Source organism: Eptatretus burgeri, chromosome 11 (genome assembly GCF_056783735.1).
Source record: "Eptatretus burgeri isolate ZD-2024b chromosome 11, Ebu_testis_v1, whole genome shotgun sequence".
In the NCBI taxonomy this organism is placed as follows: domain Eukaryota; kingdom Metazoa; phylum Chordata; class Myxini; order Myxiniformes; family Myxinidae; genus Eptatretus; species Eptatretus burgeri.
In genome coordinates, this window is record NC_140971.1 from 62,189,561 (window position 1) to 62,208,653 (window position 19,093).

Sequence of the window (19,093 nt, forward strand, 5' to 3'; positions counted from 1 at the left end):
TGTATTTTTAAAGCACGTGGCAACGACCCCTTTGAGTGGTGGACGACACCGGCATACATCCCAGCATCAAGATCAGTTGGCCATTGGTGCAACTCTATGGCGTTTGTGACACAGAGGCCTAACTATATCAGAACCTAGTGGAAAGTTAAAAGAGAGGAGGGGATTGTTGACTGAGGAATGTCTCGAGAAATTTCCCGATATGCCATTACGGTATCACCGCTTTGACCACAATCCGCGCTTTCAGAAAACCTTTTTTTAAAACTCGTGCCTCACACCGTCTGCGGTCATCGGCAAAAACCAGGCACACCCATAATACGACTACCTTTAATCTCTGGATGCGCTTGATGGGGAAAAAAGAGATGTTTAAAAAAATATAATAATAATTAAATCAACATTGGAGGTAACACATACAACAAGGCAAAATGAACACATTTTTCCGCACTCACCAAACAGCTGTTCTCAGTGACCCAGGGAGCAAAGGGGGTGGGGAGGGTGGGGTGGCATTGAACAATTAAAGATAAGGTTGTGATTGTGTTTGGATGACGACAGGGAATGCTCCGGATTGATGCTTAGGCCTAGGCGGCCAAGTGTTAGATGGTTATTGTTTCTTCTTTGACGGGACCATTCTGTGAGCCCGCAGGCTGGGCTGATGGAGCAGAGAGGTACATCCACCCCTTTGTGTTTGTTTCTCAATCACAGAGCTAGTTACAGACACCGCCTGTGATATGACCGTAGTCATTCTAATATGTATATTGAAGTCATCGCGATGTATATATACCAGTATAAGCACCGCAGCGGGAAAGCCTCGGGTCCAACCACAGGGCCGTCTTCATCCGAGACTGTTGCGGGTGTCGTGTGCCAGGTGTTAAGGATCCTCCCAAAGGGGGCATCGGGTGATTGCAAAGGCCAATGGTGAAGACCCCAAGTCATTTTAATCATCGTCTAAATGATGAAAGCATAATACATAAAAAAAAATACGAGGAAAACATTGGGTTACTACCTGCACATTGTGGCCATGTGATGACCACGTCTTACCTCCCCCAACACCCTGTTCTCCTTCCACCTTGGGAATGTACTTAACACCTGCGACATGATCACTCTAGTCTGAACATCAAACCTGAACGTTCCCCGCTAAGCCACTGTACTAGTCGGTGGTGCCTTTCTTTTTGAATACGGATCAAAGAAACTACAACCTGTTTGTTTTATTAACGTCTTCTTGCAATTTCCATGTCCCTTTTTGTGTCTGAAATTCTTTGTCTTGAACCCATCTGCTCCCAAATAAAAATCTAAATGGATACTCTGATCAACTTTCCAATTGTTTAATTAAATTTTCCTATGTGAACCAAATGGTTCCAAAGTTAATTGAGAATCTCTCATCAAAAATGTCCAATATTGTTATCTGCATGATGATGGAACCAGTGGGCAAAACTGGAAATTAAAAAAAAATAAACAACAAAGAAAAAAACCGGACAAAACTCAGTGACATGGTTCCACAATTGAATTTGATACATTTTCCTCATATAAAGACTGTACAGCAAATATGAAAACTCCAGCTAAGTTTTCAGGCTGAAATGGTTTCTTTTTAATTATCCACAACGCAGGTATCACTGACGTCATTAAGTGGATGTTAAAGAAGAAAGGTTTTCATTTCACGCCACAAGAGCAGGGACCATTGATGGACGGACATGAAAGCAATAATATTATTCCGTTGGACTGGAGATTTTTTTTTTTTATGTATTCCAACAACTTGGTGTAATAACATAACACCCTCTTTAATTGCAGGTAATTGTACGTGCACCTGTCGAAGTTTCATATTGTCATTGCAGTGAACGTCATTGTACAAATTTTATCTTGTCATGTGCATTATTCAATCGTGAAAATGAAAGGTTGTTGGATTGAAGCTCTGCTGGAAACAATTAGGAACATCTCCATCCATTCACCGGAAATTGCATCAAAATTGTGATGTAAGGCAGGATCCATCAAAGTGAAGTCATGAAATCGGTTGAGCTTGTGAATAATGGTGCAGTTGTTGGGATCACGGTTTCATCACTACTTACCAAAGGTGTGCCTTTGGTAAGTACTTACCATTTTATCTATTTTAAAAAGAACAATCTCTGTACGTCGACATTGTCCAATTTGTAGCATGCACATCGTTATAATGGATCTGTCAATCGTTGCGTTCAGGTCGCTTTCCGTCAGACAAACCGCTCGGACGTGAAGTTGGGGATACAGCATGAAGGAGCATTTTACGAGCGTTCTCCAATTCCTAAAGTAAAACGAATTATGAAATGATGGTGGTAGTCTTCAATTTTGAAAATGTCTTACTTGACTTCTTTATCGAGGCCTCTCTGGTGTCTGCAGTGTCCAATCCTTCCAAACACATGCGGAAACACCTGACTACTCCACTTGGGAGATATTCTTCTTCTGTGCTGTCTTTTCTCTTCCATGTTACGTTCTCTGTGTGCCCTGAAAGTTTCTACATCGCTTTTGATAACACGAGCACCAAGTTGTTCTGTCTGCTACCTGTTCTTCCCATTCGTTAAAGTTGGAAAGAGTGAAGCCAACAAATGATAAAGGTGCAACCGAATGATTCAAGAAATAAATAATAAATAAATAAATAAATAAACAATTAATATGTTCTCAACCGGTAAGAAATTGAGTGAACAAACAAATAGATAAACAAGAAAATCAAACTTCTGCTATATACCGATAAGAGCAAATCAAATAAACTGCACAGCAAAAAGAAGCAAACAATTTGTTTCAGAGCAGATTTTTCAAAGTGTTTTGTTGATTTGAGATTGTGTTGATGACTTCAGCATTTTCTTTATGATTATTTGTTATTCAACCCAATGCCTAAGCGGTGGTCAATAAGTGAACAATAAGGGCTGAGGTTTAGCCGGATGAGAACCCATTCATCACAGTTGCGAGCTAATCCCTCGGTAATCCGGCGCCCAATATGTTATGGGACTAAGATACTCTAAGCAGGTAAAAAACGAAGACGATGATGGCTTTGAAAGGAGGATGGAGGGGGCAGGAAAGAAGGGTGGAGTGAGCTGAGGCAAACTTGATTATTCCAGCAATTACTGCAGTGTTCTTAGGGCTGCACTGAGCAGCGGGTCCCAGCAAAAGACAGCAGTAATTTAGGCAGTCAGGACAGACTAGGCACAAGGCTTAACTTCAGCAAAACACTAGGTCTTTTTAGCCGTTGCTGTTACAGGTGTCAGCTCGAGAAGACGCAAGCACTGTAGGCATCTGTGATGCAGAGGTGAAGGCATTTTAAACACCCTCTGAGCGCTTTGTAAATTGTTAGAAGGGGCGGAATTGGTAATTCTAAACTTCATCAAGCGGCGCACAGCAAAAGGCGTGCGTATAATAAATTTGGCTAAGTGACACTCGGAACATTGTTATGTTAAAAAAAGTGGGTTGCAGAAGGATTTATCATTTTCGCACATGCGAGTGCACATGCACTCTTTTCTGCAAAATGATTGTACATCAGAATATCAAGATACTTGCTCCTTCGTAAAACATCTCTCCAAAAAAATTAATGAAATGATCAATAAAAACCATCTAAATAACTGCTTGAAAAATTATATATGTTGAAGTAATCAGTTACTCTTTATCTCGGACAACTTTTAGGTTCCGGCCACACTGTACACACACCGCAGACCTTTGCTGGCTCTTCAGTCAAAGTTCCTCAACATCATCCCGTTTCGCCCCTCCAACATCGATACAATCTACTCCGGGTGGCCCAGCAGAAGCATACAACACATGCACACGACCAAAACACAATTTTTCTGAATGAGAAAAAAAAATTCTTTGCATAAACATTTATTTTTTTGAAACACGAAAACGACGTGAAAATTTTTCTGGCCACAATGAAAAAAAAAAATTCTTATGGATTTCCTGGTTCAGGAAAACTTTTCTTATTTTAAGAAAACAATTTCTGACTTAAAAAAATTTTTTTGCCATTGTGCATGTAAATATATTTTGCCATTCACTCTACATTTTTGGCATTCAATAACCCAAGTCAGCGAGAGTGCTGCAACAAACAAAAGCAACATCTTTCACTCCCAGAATTTATTGCACCGATAGTCCAGCAACCTCAACTTCTCAACGGACACCACTGAAAAATATTAGTAATAAAAATAAACACAAACAAATAAAACCAATACCACACCCGACATAATCTCCAAATATCTTCTGCTCTCAGAATCCATTACACTTGAAATACCTGTTGGGGTGGTCAGAATCACCAAACAACCAACAACACTCTGGAACCAACAACACCTGACTCAATAATCTTAATCCAAACCCACATTGAGTCTTTCCCCGACTATCTGAGCCACTTTCTCACAGATCTTCCTTCTTACCCTCCGACACACTACAAGTCAAGCCAGGAAAGCATAAAAGTACTTACCATAACCTTGACTACACTTCACTCTACACTCTGCCTCCTGCTCAATATACCTTCTTCTCTTCCTCTCATGCAACTCTTCCATGTTTTCCTACAAAGGCACCGAGATCTTTCCCAATATGACCTGCCATGTTCCAACTGGCAATGTAGTGCTGCGACCTTGTCACACAGATCTCTTCCGGGAATACCAACTGCTGTTTTGAAAATCTGTTTGTTTTTTTGGACACAATGGCAAGGCTCGTATGAGAGCTAACACACAACACACAACAATGGGGGCAGGAGACAAGAGTGGCGGGAGAGGGATGGACAAAACAGTGGGGAACAGAGACATTAGTAGATCTGTGGAAGGGAGAGGGATGGGGCGGGAAACATGGGGTATACGAGATGGACGCCACAGGGACTTTCATGACCTTACACGACAGGGAACTTTTGGGAAGGAAGGCAGACTCTGTGACCACTTGCCAATCAGGAGCATTAGTCAAACCTCTATGCTCAATGCTCCTTCTTCCACCTATCACAACCTGACCCTCTCTCAAAAATATCACTCTCCACCACCAACGTCCTCTTCCCTCTCCTCTTTTCTTTTCTTCCTTCTCCCTATCTCATAACCTCTTGCTGCACCTTCTCCACGACCACCGTGAACACATGATCGTCACGTCACCTACACCATTCTGCGAACACTGGCCACTGTGTTTGAGCACACACTCAGTGCATGCTGCAGTGTTCTCCAACCTCCACAACAAAAGCAGCTCTCCTCCTGCCCAAACTCCCACACACTCAAGTTTGCTGGCAATAGAAGTGCATCATGTTGCTGGTAATAGGGAACAACACCATGGGCTCCACCTTCCATATCTCTTACCACTTCAATGACCTCACCATACCCTACAACCATGTCCAAGTCCCTTGCTGCACTGTCCCACTGCCTTTGCACATCTCATCTCCACAATCTCCCCCCTTTCCTTCATCGACCGCGTGTGAGCCACCAATAACCTTGTTTCCCATGATGAACCATTTCCATTACTTTCTTCTGCAGCAACCACTCCTCCATCTCAACCAAATCAATTCTCACATCCCACTTCAGACTTTCCTTCTTTTCTGAGAGAGCATTCTTCACCATTCCTGGTGTTGGCTTAATGGTTAGGGCGGTGGGCTTGGGATCCTCGGGTCCTGAGTTCAAATCACACTCAGCTGTTGAATTAATACCAGGTGGGGTTAACTCGACCTGTCATCCTTCCGAGGTCGGCAAAATGGGTAACAGCATGCTGGTGTACTGTGTCGGAGTGGCGACCCGTCCAGGATTGTGCCCAATAATCAAGGAGACTGCTTAGGCAGCATCAACGCTCTGCACAGAGTACGGTCCCAATGGATGGATGGATTCTTCACCACTGGATCACTGAAATCCCACACTATCATGAACTCCCACACTCTCATCACCTTATACTCCTCAGTCATCGCCGTTCATGGAATTCCACCATCACAATAAAAATCAATGTTCATTACACACCCATAGTACTTATTGTACTTCCAACCATTTTCTCACAAATTCAATTACCAACACCTCCATTTTTGTGGCATCAACCCAAACTTTAAAAACCATGTCTTCAACTTCTCTGGGAAACCACACCGATCAATAATCCTCAAAACCAAATCATAAAAACCTTATATGGTACGCCACTTGTCCTGGAGCAGAAATCACCCCATGTCCTCCTCAAAACTGCCTCAACCTCAGACATCTTTGGCTCTGACAAATAAATTAGAACACCAGGCTCTGTCGGTCTCATCAAACCCTCTGTATCCTGTACCACTTCATCCCTCCTTGCATCCGTGTAAGTAACATGCAGGTGACCTTCTCACTCTTCCCCCAGTACCTTTGTTGCACCGGATTTTGACTGATCCAACAGATACACCACAAATCTAAACAGGTTCTCAAAGAACCTCCTCCTCCTCCTCCTCCTCTTCCTCCTCCTCCTCCTCCTCCCCTCCTTTCTGCCATTTTCAACTCTTTCTTGCATCCTCAACACTCCAAGTTTGTTCCTCGATACTTCCATATTCCACTCAAGGCCCACAAATAGTTTCTTGACTCTTGGATTTCCTTCTGCCTCCTGCTAAACCTTCCCTCCTTCTCACACCCATCAACCAACTCCTTCACTACAAACGTCACAGATACATAATCAAACAATCTCATGAATCTTCCTCAATCACTGTTCCTTTCAAAGTCTCAAGTGCTCCACATACTACCTCATCCATGCTCTCCTTTCTCGCATACCCAGCCATCTCACCTCCTTTCCCAGCTGAGGGACAACCCCAGGTCTGACAACACTGTGGTATGCTACCTGGTATGCATCTTCTTCAGGTTGTGCTTTTTGTCCTCTTCTCCCATTTTTCAAACTCACTGCCTTACTGCACCTCGTCCTCACACAACCTATGTCAACCAAGATGACTCTGGTGAATCTTCAACCCTTTGACCCTTCCACACCCACACTTCTCAAGGATTTGACATACATCTCCAAGCACACCACCACACCGTTGCACTACTTATCTTGTACACCAAGCCCACACTCTTTCTGGCACCGATAGATCCTCAACCCACTGTCAGATCCAAACTCACGTTCACATTAAGACCTTTGAGCTCCATCCATGATCCGTACTTGCTTTTGAAAATAACTGAAAAGTTCTTCATCCATTGATCTGTCCATTCAGGCCCATATTCCACTGAACCTCTAAGAGAGCCCTTCGGGTACTCTTCATTCCTTGTCCTAATTGGAAGTTCTTACCTCCACTACCGAAGGTGAAGGAGGTTATGATTTCACTCCTGTCTGTTTGTTTGTCTGCTTGACTGTGTGCAGGATATCTCAAAAAGTTGTTGACGGTTTTGGATGAAATTTGGTGGACAGGTTGGATGTTTGACCATGACAAATTGATTCGATTTTGGTGAAGATCCAAATCCCGATCTGGATACGAGAATTATTTAATTTTCTAAGTGATTCTTCACCATTGAGAGAGAGGGCCAAAAACGATATACAGCATGATATTTCAAAAATGTATCGGGCCAGATATGTTCTTGTGAATCAGGCATTACGTGGTGGAGGTATGTGCTCCACCAAATGCCCTTCCAGTATGGGCATGTGGTTCATACCACACAGCTCGCAATCTGGCTTACAAGGCCACCTGTCCCCCATTTTGTCTCTCCATCATATTCCTATTCGCCACTCAGTCTTTCCTGAGTGAAACTAGTAGCAGCAGCACAAATGTAAGTTCAAAACACACCTGGGCCGTGAGCGTGCATTGCTGACTGGGTTTTCAGTCAAAGCACACACACACACACACACACACACACACACACACACACACACACACACACACACACACACACACACACACACACACACACACACACACACACACACACTTCCATCACTGTGGTGGCAACTATCGGATTATTTATCTGGCAGTGCCGCCGTTCAATGTTCAGTCATGCCAGTTTAACTATATAATTGGCAAAGGTTCCATCACTTGAAATGGTTCAGCTGTAACACGTCTGAACAACCTGAAGCAAGATTGCCGAAGGGTGGGGCACGAGGGTGGAATTTGGTATGTGATAGCTACTTAAAGCTTTGTTACCATCAAATCAAAAGTTTGATAACAATGCATCGTATAGAAGGCAATAAGTGTTTATTTTACACAATTCATCTTTCAAACCAATAAAGGAGGTCGAGATACTATAGTGACTCTGTGCAAATTAGACGGAATGGTCCTCCTCAAAATATAATGCACCGTATACTGCTATGTTTTGAAGAAGACCTAATCTTCTATGCGTGCCAGAAAACCACAAAGCCTACCTGGGTGGGGCCCGCCACCAGACCAATGTTCTGGCCCCATGCAACCTCCTGAGAGATTGTTCCACCCTGCTCAGAGTACTGTTCATCCTGTCCTGAACTGCACCCTAGCCTGGAGCAGGAACTGCTGTAATTCTGCACCCCCACCAGTTCTCCAGATACATCGGCATGCCAATCAAACTCAACAAAAATTTTAATTTTCTCCACAACATTACTGATACAAGCTAATCCTATTCATAAGCACATCAAACGTTCTCACGATATCACTTCGAAAAGTACAATTTGATTGTAACGCACCAATAATGTTGATCACCATGGAAACGCGGTACTGTATTGATCCTTCAGTAATAACAAAGCCTCCCACTCAACCAAAATAATGCTGATGCTACCGAACCTAAGATTACCTGTAAGATTCCCTTTAACAATGTTTGTTCTTCTCTTTTTCGTTCGGACGCAGCACAAGGTTGCGGGTAGCATCATCGGACAAGGTCTGTTAATCATCAGGCATTGACTGGGGGATCACTGCAGTTGGTCGTCCAATTGTGTAGTTTCAATCAATTCTTACTGAGCATTGTGCAAAGGTATTTATAAAAGGCAGCAAGCAATGTGTGTAAATAAATCAGCCGAGTATTATAGTTGCTTTATGCTGCTTTAAAGCTTCTATAGTCCCAAAAAACCTGACAACAGATTTGTCTTCAAACAGGCAATATATATATATATATATATATATATATATATATATATATATATATATATATATATATATATATATATATATATTGCTGTGAATTTTCCTTACCATATCAAGTCCATGATAATCTGAATAATTTGAACACAGTCTTGTAAAGGTTACACTGAATGCCACAATTACACTCTTTCAGGAAGTGACATTTTTGGAGTCTGAGGAATGAGAAAGGGTGTCAGGGATTGCAGTTCCAATGTCTCCAATTGGAAGTGTGGCTTACAAACACGGTTACCGAGGAAGCACATTCATCAATAGAGATAGACGACTATAAGTACTGCTGTTAATTACACCAACAACAACCAAACTGTTTTGTAGACTGCACCAAATATTGTCCTCATTAAAGAACTAAACTACATAGAATGTAAACTTTTTGTTTTGTTTTATGCTTGTTTTTTGCTTTGGTTTTTTTTTTATTACAGGTGACAGACAAACAAGTAAAGTTGGTGAGAGCACAATGAGGTCACAGCTTGGGAAATATTTGTGGACTTTTCCCCCAATCCTCACACAGTCTCATCGTAAGCCACCCCCCCCCCCTCGTACCCTCACCCATAACCCACTCTCAATCACAAGGGTCAAGACATTTTATTTCAGGCAAGTTTGGAATTTAATAAAACTGGTGAAACATTTTTCTTTTTTTTTGAACCAAAATAGCATTAAATGCAACGAAAAAGTGTTAAAAGGTTTGAGTACGATATTCAGGTAATACCTTTATGCCACAAACAATAAGTGTGAAAGCAGCAAAGATGAAAAACAGACATTTTTCATACTCTACTCTGAATATTATGATTATGAAAATTGTGAAATAATTTAAGAAGCCCGTTTAAGGGATTTCATTTACACAATGATGACTCATTGTTGAGCTTTTAGTTTGTATTACAAGGCATAACAAGAATGTTTGGTGACAAAGTGATTCCAGACGCACTCATTGCCCGATTTGCAAATTCTCGACACCTGTAGACACTGAACCCCGACCCTCCCCCTCTCCAATGGCAATCTACTACGACAGGGGGACCTACTCCACAACACTCTCGTGTCGTTACCTTTTGTCACTGTCGTTAAAATTACATATAGGAATGATTTGGAGTTTTGACAACACACACACACACACACACACACACACACACACACACACACACACACACACACACACACACACACACACACACACACACACACACACACACACACACACACACACACACACACTCCTAAAATATAATATAATTTAAATAATGTAAATAATGGTGCAAATAATGTTCATGTCACAACTTCCTCTATTCAACTTTATTTAAATTGTAAACCTAAAAACAGTTCCCTTATATCAAGTAAGAAAATTAACCTCGAAGCAACTGAATGGTTTCCCGACCGCATGGATCACCAACAGGGTACCGGTCGTCCTGGAGGTTTCGATCCTTTCAGGCCAGAACCTCTCCAAATGGTGGATCCACAACCTTGATCATGGATCCACATCAGTAGATTACCGACATCAGTAGATGCACAATCTCAGTTGTGTCCATGCAGGCAGTCAACCCATCAATGCAACATCACTAAACAGAGACTACTCGCTGAAGGATTTAATGTATCATCACATTGTTACAAATCCCATCACACGTTCTATTATATGATAACACATTAAATCAAACACATCTTACCGTAAATACATGTCCACCAACCAGCACAACCACCACTCACCTCTGGGTCAAACTGTCATTCAAATATTAAAAGGGTTTTTTTTAAAAACGTTTTTTTTTTTTTTACATGCTGCCCTGTCTCCAAGTAACCACTGATATTGGTTTAAGAAGTGTGTATATTTCTATAAATATGCTGAAAAATATGCAGCTCAGAAATCATTAAATTAGAGAGAAAGCAAACTGAGCATTAAAAAGGAAAGCAAACAACCTTTTATTGGGTCTGACATTTCGGGAGTTGTCTGGCTTCCGTCCTCAGAGGCAGTTATGAAAACGGTTTACATTTCAGAACTCAGTTTGTATTATTATTGTCCTGTGTGCACATACGTGTCTGAGTGCTTGATTGGCTGTCATTCCACCAATGGGGTTTGGATAGGTTGAGTCAAATATATATATATATATATATATATATATATATATATATATATATATATATATATATATATACACATTTATATATATATATATATATATATATATATATATATATATATATATATATATATATATATATATATATATATATATATATATACACATTTATATATATATATATATATATATATATATATATATATATATATATATACATATATACATTTATATATATATATATATATATATATATATATATATATATATATATACATATATATACATACATATATATATATATACTAGTAGTAATGCCCGGCGTTGCCCGGGCTTTTTTGCAAATTTCCTGAATAGCTGTTAGGGTTAGGGTTAGTAGAGAACATTGTACTTTACGGTAATTCTACATATCGACGGTCCCCTGTGCCAGTGCGCATGCGCAGCCTGACCCGGAGCCAGGGATGTTGTGGGTGTTTCAACCTGTTCAATACTTGTTTGATTATTGTCGTTTCACACTAATAAAGTGGTCGAACAAATTGAACTCTGTTCTTATTTATAATCAAACAACTTGATGCAGTCGAGTAAAGATCGTCGGTGCTGAGGAGGACACGACTGGGTGAAAACGGACCACGAGAACGTCGACAGTGAGTTTGGATTTCTCGGGTGCTGTACCCAATCTTCGCCCCCAGGACACTGTACACACGTGTGCATCACCGAAAATAGAACGTTTACTCCAGAATAACTGTTCCTATGGCGCCGGTGGAAGCAGAGTGCCCGATCGAGGGTTGTGACTATATGGCTACACACGCAGAGGCGGCAGTGGTGGCCGCCATGTTGAGTATACACGCCACTGTGCACGTCGCCGCCCCCAGGGCGGCGAGCTCGAATGCCAAGATGGAGAAACTCAAGCGTCCCTCCATAGCACTGGCCGGAACGGGCGAGGCCTGGTCGTACTTCATAACCCGCTGGGGCGAATACAAAACAGGTACTAAGCTTGTCGGACCCGACATAGTCGCGCAGCTACTGGAGTGCTGTGAGGAGGAGCTGAGAAAGGACCTCACTCGCGCGGCGGGTAGGAGCCTCGTGGGCAGCGATGAAGAAGACGTCCTCGCCGCCATGAAGGCGCTCGCCGTCCGGACGGAGAACACGATGGTAGCTCGAGTGGCCCTGTCTAACATGCGGCAGGGACACGAGGAGCCCGTCCGGTCGTTCCACGCCCGCATCAAGGGGCAGGCGGACACGTGCAAGTATGAAATGAAGTGCACCAAGGCGGGGTGCGATCAGGTCAACGACTTCACGGAAGAGATATTGCGCAACGTGGTTGTCCGTGGCATCGCGGACCAAGCAATACAACTTGACCTACTCGGTGAGAAGAACCAGGACATGCCATTAAAGGACATGATAGAGTATATCGAGGCCAAAGAGTCTGGAAAACGCTCGGCATCGCGCCTGCTTGACACTCAGAGCACGGACGCGATCAGTAGTTCGTATCGGCGGGGAAAGCAACAGGACGTCCGCGCCAGAGTAGGAGCCAGGCCGGAAAAACGGAAGGACAAGCCCGAAGGAGTATGCATCTACTGCGGCGAGGTGGGCTACGGCAAAACGCCTCAATGGCGCTCCAGACGCGCCGAGTGCCCCCGGATACAGTAAAAAGTGCCGGAAGTGTGACCGCCAGAATCACCTCGACAAGGCGTGCCTGGGCGGCCGATCGGCAAGACCCCCATCTAAGGAGACCGACGGGATGTACGACGAGCAGACGGCAGCCTTCGTCGAGCTATGCACGGTCACCATGGCCAGCAGAGAGGAAGAAATACGCACGCTTCCCCTCGCTCACCACCTGTACGATGATATGTGCGATAAGTGGATGAAACGCATATCCGACCCGCAGCCATACGTCAACCTCACTCTCACCAACAAGCGCGAGGATTACAAAGTGCTGGGTTTTAACCTCCTGAAACACACCCGCGCAGTAACACTACCCGCTATGGCAGACACGGGGTGCCAGAGCTGCCTGATCGGCATTAAAGTCGTCCAACAAATGGGCCTGAGTACTGAGGACCTCATACCTGTATCCATGACCATGAAGGCCGCAAACAACAAAGGAATTCGTATCCTCGGAGCCGTGGTAGTCAGGTTCGCCGGTAACAGTGACGACGTTCGGAGATTAGAGACGCGCTAAATCGCGTACGTGACAGACTCTTCAGACCGCATATTCCTCTCCCGCGCGGCCTGCATGGACCTGGGAATGATCTCGGACAGATTCCCGACACTCGGAGAGGTGAATCTGACGACCTCGGAATTGTGCGACTGCCCGCGACGCGCGGAGCCGCCGACCAAGCCGACCGCACTCCCCATGCCAGCGACCGAGGCCAACAGAGAGGCACTACAGTCACATTTACTCAGGATGTATGCTCAGAGCACATTCAACACGTGCCCACACCAGCCACTACCGAGAATGACCGGCCCGCCACTACGTCTTATGCTCAGTGAGAACGCGACACCGGTTGCCCACCACACTCCCATCTCTGTGGCCATACATTGGCAAAATGAGGTAAAAGCAGGCCTCGACCAGGACGTTCGGCTCGGCGTGTTGGAGGAAGTACCCGTCGGCACGCCGGTGATATGGTGTCACCGCATGGTAATTTGCGCGAAAAAGAATGGCAAGCCGCGACGCACCGTCGACTTTCAGGCCTTGAACAAGCATGCGTTCCACGAGACCCACCACACCCAATCCCCGTTCCACCAGGCGAGACGCGTACCTAACGGGAAGCGCAAGACAGTATTCGACGCATGGAACGGTTACCATAGCGTCCGCCTACACGAGGACGACCGCCACAAGACGACCTTCATCACTCCATGGGGGCGCTACCGGTACCTATCTGCCCCACAAGGGTATATGGCATCGGGGGACGGTTACTCACGACGATACGATGAGATCGTCGCGGACATTGGTAACAAGACCAAGTGCGTAGATGACACGCTACTATGGTCAGACACGATTGAGGGGAGCTACTTCCAGGCGGTCCAATGGCTGGATATATGCGGCCGGAATGGAATCATCCTCAACCCGGAGAAGTTTGTCTTCAGCGCACCCACGGTGGACTTCGCGGGCTTCACCATCACCATGACCGACGTGCGACCGTGCAGCCGCTACCTGGAAGCAATCCACGATTTCCCACAACTGCGTAACATCACCGACGTCAGATCGTGGTTCGGGCTTGTCAACCAGGTGGCATACGCCTTTAGTATGGCCGAATGAATGCAGCCATTCCGGAAGCTCCTGAAAAGTGGAGAACGCTTCCAGTGGTCCATGGAGTTAGAGGACATATTCCGCGAGTCGAAAGACATGATCGTACAAGAAATCGAACACGGTGTCCGCATATTTGACAAAACTAAGCCAACATGCATCGCCATGGACTGGTCAAAGGAGGGAATCGGATTCTGGTTGCTTCAAAAGCACTGCCGATGGGTACCAGTTATACCATTCTGCTGCACTGATGGATGGAAAATAACCCTGGTCGGCAGCAGATTTACACACGCGGCAGAATCCAGATACGCGCCCATAGAGGGCGAGGCTCTCGCAGTCGCGGACGCCTTGGACAAGGCGCGCTACTTCGTACTGGGCTGCGAGAACCTGATCGTTGCGGTAGACCACAAACCACTGCTGAAACTCCTTTCGGACAGAGCACTTGACGACATACCCAACCCCCGCCTCAGGAACCTCAAGGAGAAGACCCTGTGTTATCGCTTCCGCATCATACATATCCCGGGCATGAAGAACAAGGCGGCAGATGCCATGTCGCGCAGGCCGGTCAGCAATACGCGACCTCCACTCATGAACCTTCCAGATGACAATGCCACCATAGCGACCCACCTTCAACCAAGCACGCACACCGACGTCCTGTCTCTCCTACGCCAAACTGAGCCGGAGTATGACGATGACGTCGAGGAGGACAACCTGGCATGGTGCGCCGCGGGCCTCGAATAATTGCGATCAGTAACATGGGATCGCGTCAGGGAAGCCACCAGCAGCGATGGCGATATGCACATATTGGAGGGAATGACAATGAACGGCATCCCCGACTCAAAAATCGAGATGCCAGAGACAATTCGCGATTATCACCAGTACCGCGAGAACATTACATCGACAGATGGAGTGATCCTATACAAGGACCGAGTAGTCATACCACCCTCACTCCGCGGCGATGTGCTGAGCGCCCTACACACTGCCCACAAGGGCGTATCAATGATGACCGCCCGCGCAGAATCCTCTGTATTCTGGCCAGGCATGTCGGCCGACATCAGCGCCACTCGGAAAAACTGCGAACACTGCCACCGGATGGCACCATCACAGCCTGGAGCGCCACCAACTCCACCTATCCCGGTCGTTTACCCCTTTCAGGCAGTGTGCTCGGACTTCTTTGTACACAGGGGTGCACACTACCTTGTGACGGTGGACAGATACTCGAACTGGCCGATCATCTCAAAGTCGACGGGTGGCGCCGCCGGACTCATAAACCACTTACGTCGCGCCTTCGTGACGTACGGGACACCAGAAGAGCTCGCGTCGGATGGGGGACCGGAGTTCACCTCCACCGAGACCAGGTCATTCCTGCACAGATGGGCGTACACCACCGCTTGTCATCGGTGGCCTTCCCTCACAGCAACTGTCGCGCGGAGATTGGAGTTAAGACAATGAAACGACTTATCACGGACAACACCAGCCCGCAGGGAGAACTTGACACTGACGCTGTGCAGAGAGCGATACTACAATATCGTAACACGCCTGACCCTGACACGAAGATCTCCCCGGCAATGTGTGTCTTCGGCCGCCCGATACGCGATTTCATCCCAATTATCCCCGGGAAGTACAGACCGCACGACACTTGGCATGAGACCCTGAAAGCGAGGGAGGAGGCCCTCCGCAAACGTCATATCTGCACAGCCGACACCTGGGCAGAACACACCAAACGCCTTCCGCCACTTGCTGTAGGGGACCTAGTCCGCGTACAGAACCAGACAGGATTCCACCCAAAAAAATGGGACAAGACAGGCAGTATCGTGGAGGTACGCCAACACGACCAATACGTGATCAAGATCGACGGCTCGGGCAGAGTCACACTTCGGAACAGGAAATTCCTGCGCAAGTTTAGCCCAGTTCGCAATGACCAGCTGCCACCCCGGTCTATCTATGATGATCTAGCAACCCGCATCACTGTACCTGCACCTGTTGTAACACCGCAACTGCCTGACCTCGACAGCGAACCCGTGACATCTGCGACGCCAACGGGGCCCACGCCGGCACTGACGTCAGTATGCACACCCCGGCGCAAGACGACACCCGTTTCAGACACGCCAGCAACACCAGGACGAGGGACACCGAGGCGCGCGATCCTTCAGACGCCACCATCGGCCCCTGAATCCCCGAGAGCCCCATCCCCACTGGGGCCCGGTGTGACATCACCAGCACCAGCAATAGGTCAATGCCGATCCACCAGAGCGACCAGCGTGCCTGCCTGGCACAAGGACTACTCCATGGAATAGTCACACGATGGGCAATATAAACTTTTGTTCATTCATTAAACTTAATATTTTCTCAGCCTTTATCTATTAACATAATAAAGACTCAGAGGGAGATAGAGAACATTGTACTTTACGGTACTTCTTCATATCGACGGTTCCCTGTGCCAGTGCGCATGCGCAGCCTGAGCCGGAGCCAGGGATGTTGTGGGTGTTTCAACTTGTTCAATACTTGTTTGATTATTGTCATTCCACGCTAATAAAGTGGTCGAACAAATTGAACTCTGTTCTTATTTAGTTAGGGTTAGTGTTAGGGTAGCTAACCCTAACCCTAACCCTAACACTAACCCAAACCCTAACCCTAACCCTTACAGCTTGGCGTAGCAGAGGTAAACAGCGCCCGGGGCAAAGTGGAAATTTGCGTCCCCCGTAGGCCTTAAACTTGAGTGGATTTGAATGGAAAATCCCATAAGGGATATCGATTTATCGATTTTTTTCGAATATCGGAAGTGTTATGGAAAAAATTTGTAGCCAATGACCTCAGTTGGACCAAAAGCCATAATCGTACTGAATTTGAATGGAATCCGTTGGAGTTTGTGAAAATGCATCAAAACGAATTTTGAGGGGCCTGACTAGGTAAACGTCTGACTAGTTATTTTAATTGATTGACAAGTTCAGTGATGGGTGTGGTTGCTCTCACAGTCCTAGTTATTTGAACTGTAACTGTACCGTAGAATAACTACTTCGGAACATTGCTATTTATGAAAGGCATTCGTACAATGTGGAATGGAAAAGCATCTCGTTTATCAAATCATTTAGTGTGAAATTTATTATTATTGATATCGATTATTAAAGAGAAACTGAAGTGCGAGTTTGGTGTTTCCTTTTTAACTCGATATATATATATATATATATATATATATATATACATATATATATATATATATATATATATATATATATATATATATATATATATATATATATATATATATATATATATATAATCATGAAGCTGATAAAATGCAAATCCATGATTAATTGCTCGTAAATGATCAATGAATCCAAAGGTGTTTCCTTCATGTTTTCCATCCATTTTACAAAGATTTTCCATCCAAATCAATGAATCCAAAGGTGTTTCCATATCTTCATGCAGTTGTTAGTTTATCCCTGCACATGTTCTGGATCCAATCAGAGTCGTACATGTGCAGGAATAAATTTACAAAGAAAGGAGCTGGATCTGAACCCACGGGCATCCCCACTGTATGCTGGAGTATCTTGTTGCCAAAAGTAAAGAAACTGTTGTTTGAGCGTTTTAAATTAGTTTCATTGCCCCTGTAATACTACTTGACAATGGCTTAAAACTGCATTATCTACTTGCGATGATGAACCTCATCTTACAAGGGTTTTGTACATTTTTGGGATCCAGTAAATCAGGGTAATTTATGGTGTTTATCTGGAATTAACCAGTCTTCTCGATTTGGAGCGATTTTCATGGTGTTGTTTCAAGTCTATTTGATTATCATTACTTATTTTCTATGCCTTTGAGAGTCCAGTGGATACTTTGGGGTCCACCCACCTCTCCTGAATAACTTGAGCATGGACACACACACACACACACACACACACACACACACACACACACACACACACACACACACACACACACACACACACACACACACGGATACTTTGAGATTTGATATGTCCCCATTTCATCCCCTGAAACCCACTAATATTTGGAGATAGCAGCCAAAAGCAACTTGCATACACACCATTGTAATAGTTTATAATCTACTGAACTATCTATCACCTGTGTTGTGAAAAGATTATTAGCCATATTATTAGCCTTGCCCCAAAAGGGATGTGAGACTTTTTCAATGTGTGTGTGTGTGTGTGTGTGTGTGTGTGTGTGTGTGTGTGTGTCCATGCTAATATATTTTCATTAAAAAAAATGGTTTCCTCTGCAACCGTTTGTCTGATCATTGCAAAACTTTAAACATAGAAGGGAATCCCCATGGATATTTTTTGTTGTTGATAACTCTGACATCATATGTCACATTACATTGAACGACACCCACATTAGAGTAAAGGAAAATATTTGGACATCATTTTCTCTGAAACTGCTAAATGAAAAAAATTGAAATGGCATACATCATCAACTCCCCATGGGGTATCTAGGGTAATAACGATGAGGTATGGTGAAGTGGCATTCCAGCCAGAATTGGTTGAATTATCCAAAAAAATTGAAACTTCATATATCTGATCTATGACCGCATGTGGGTGAAGAATGAAATTTATGATGTTCATAACCCATGCCAAGAAACGACAGTGCCTTCAGAAAGTATTCACACCCCTTGACTATTGTCACATTTTGTTGTTGTTAGTCTGAATTCAAAAGGGGTTAAATATAAATTTTTTGTCACCGATATACACAAAATACCCCATCTATCTATAATTCCAGCAGTGTGTGTGTGTGTGTGTGTGTGTGTGTGTGTGTGTGTGTGTGTGTGTGTGT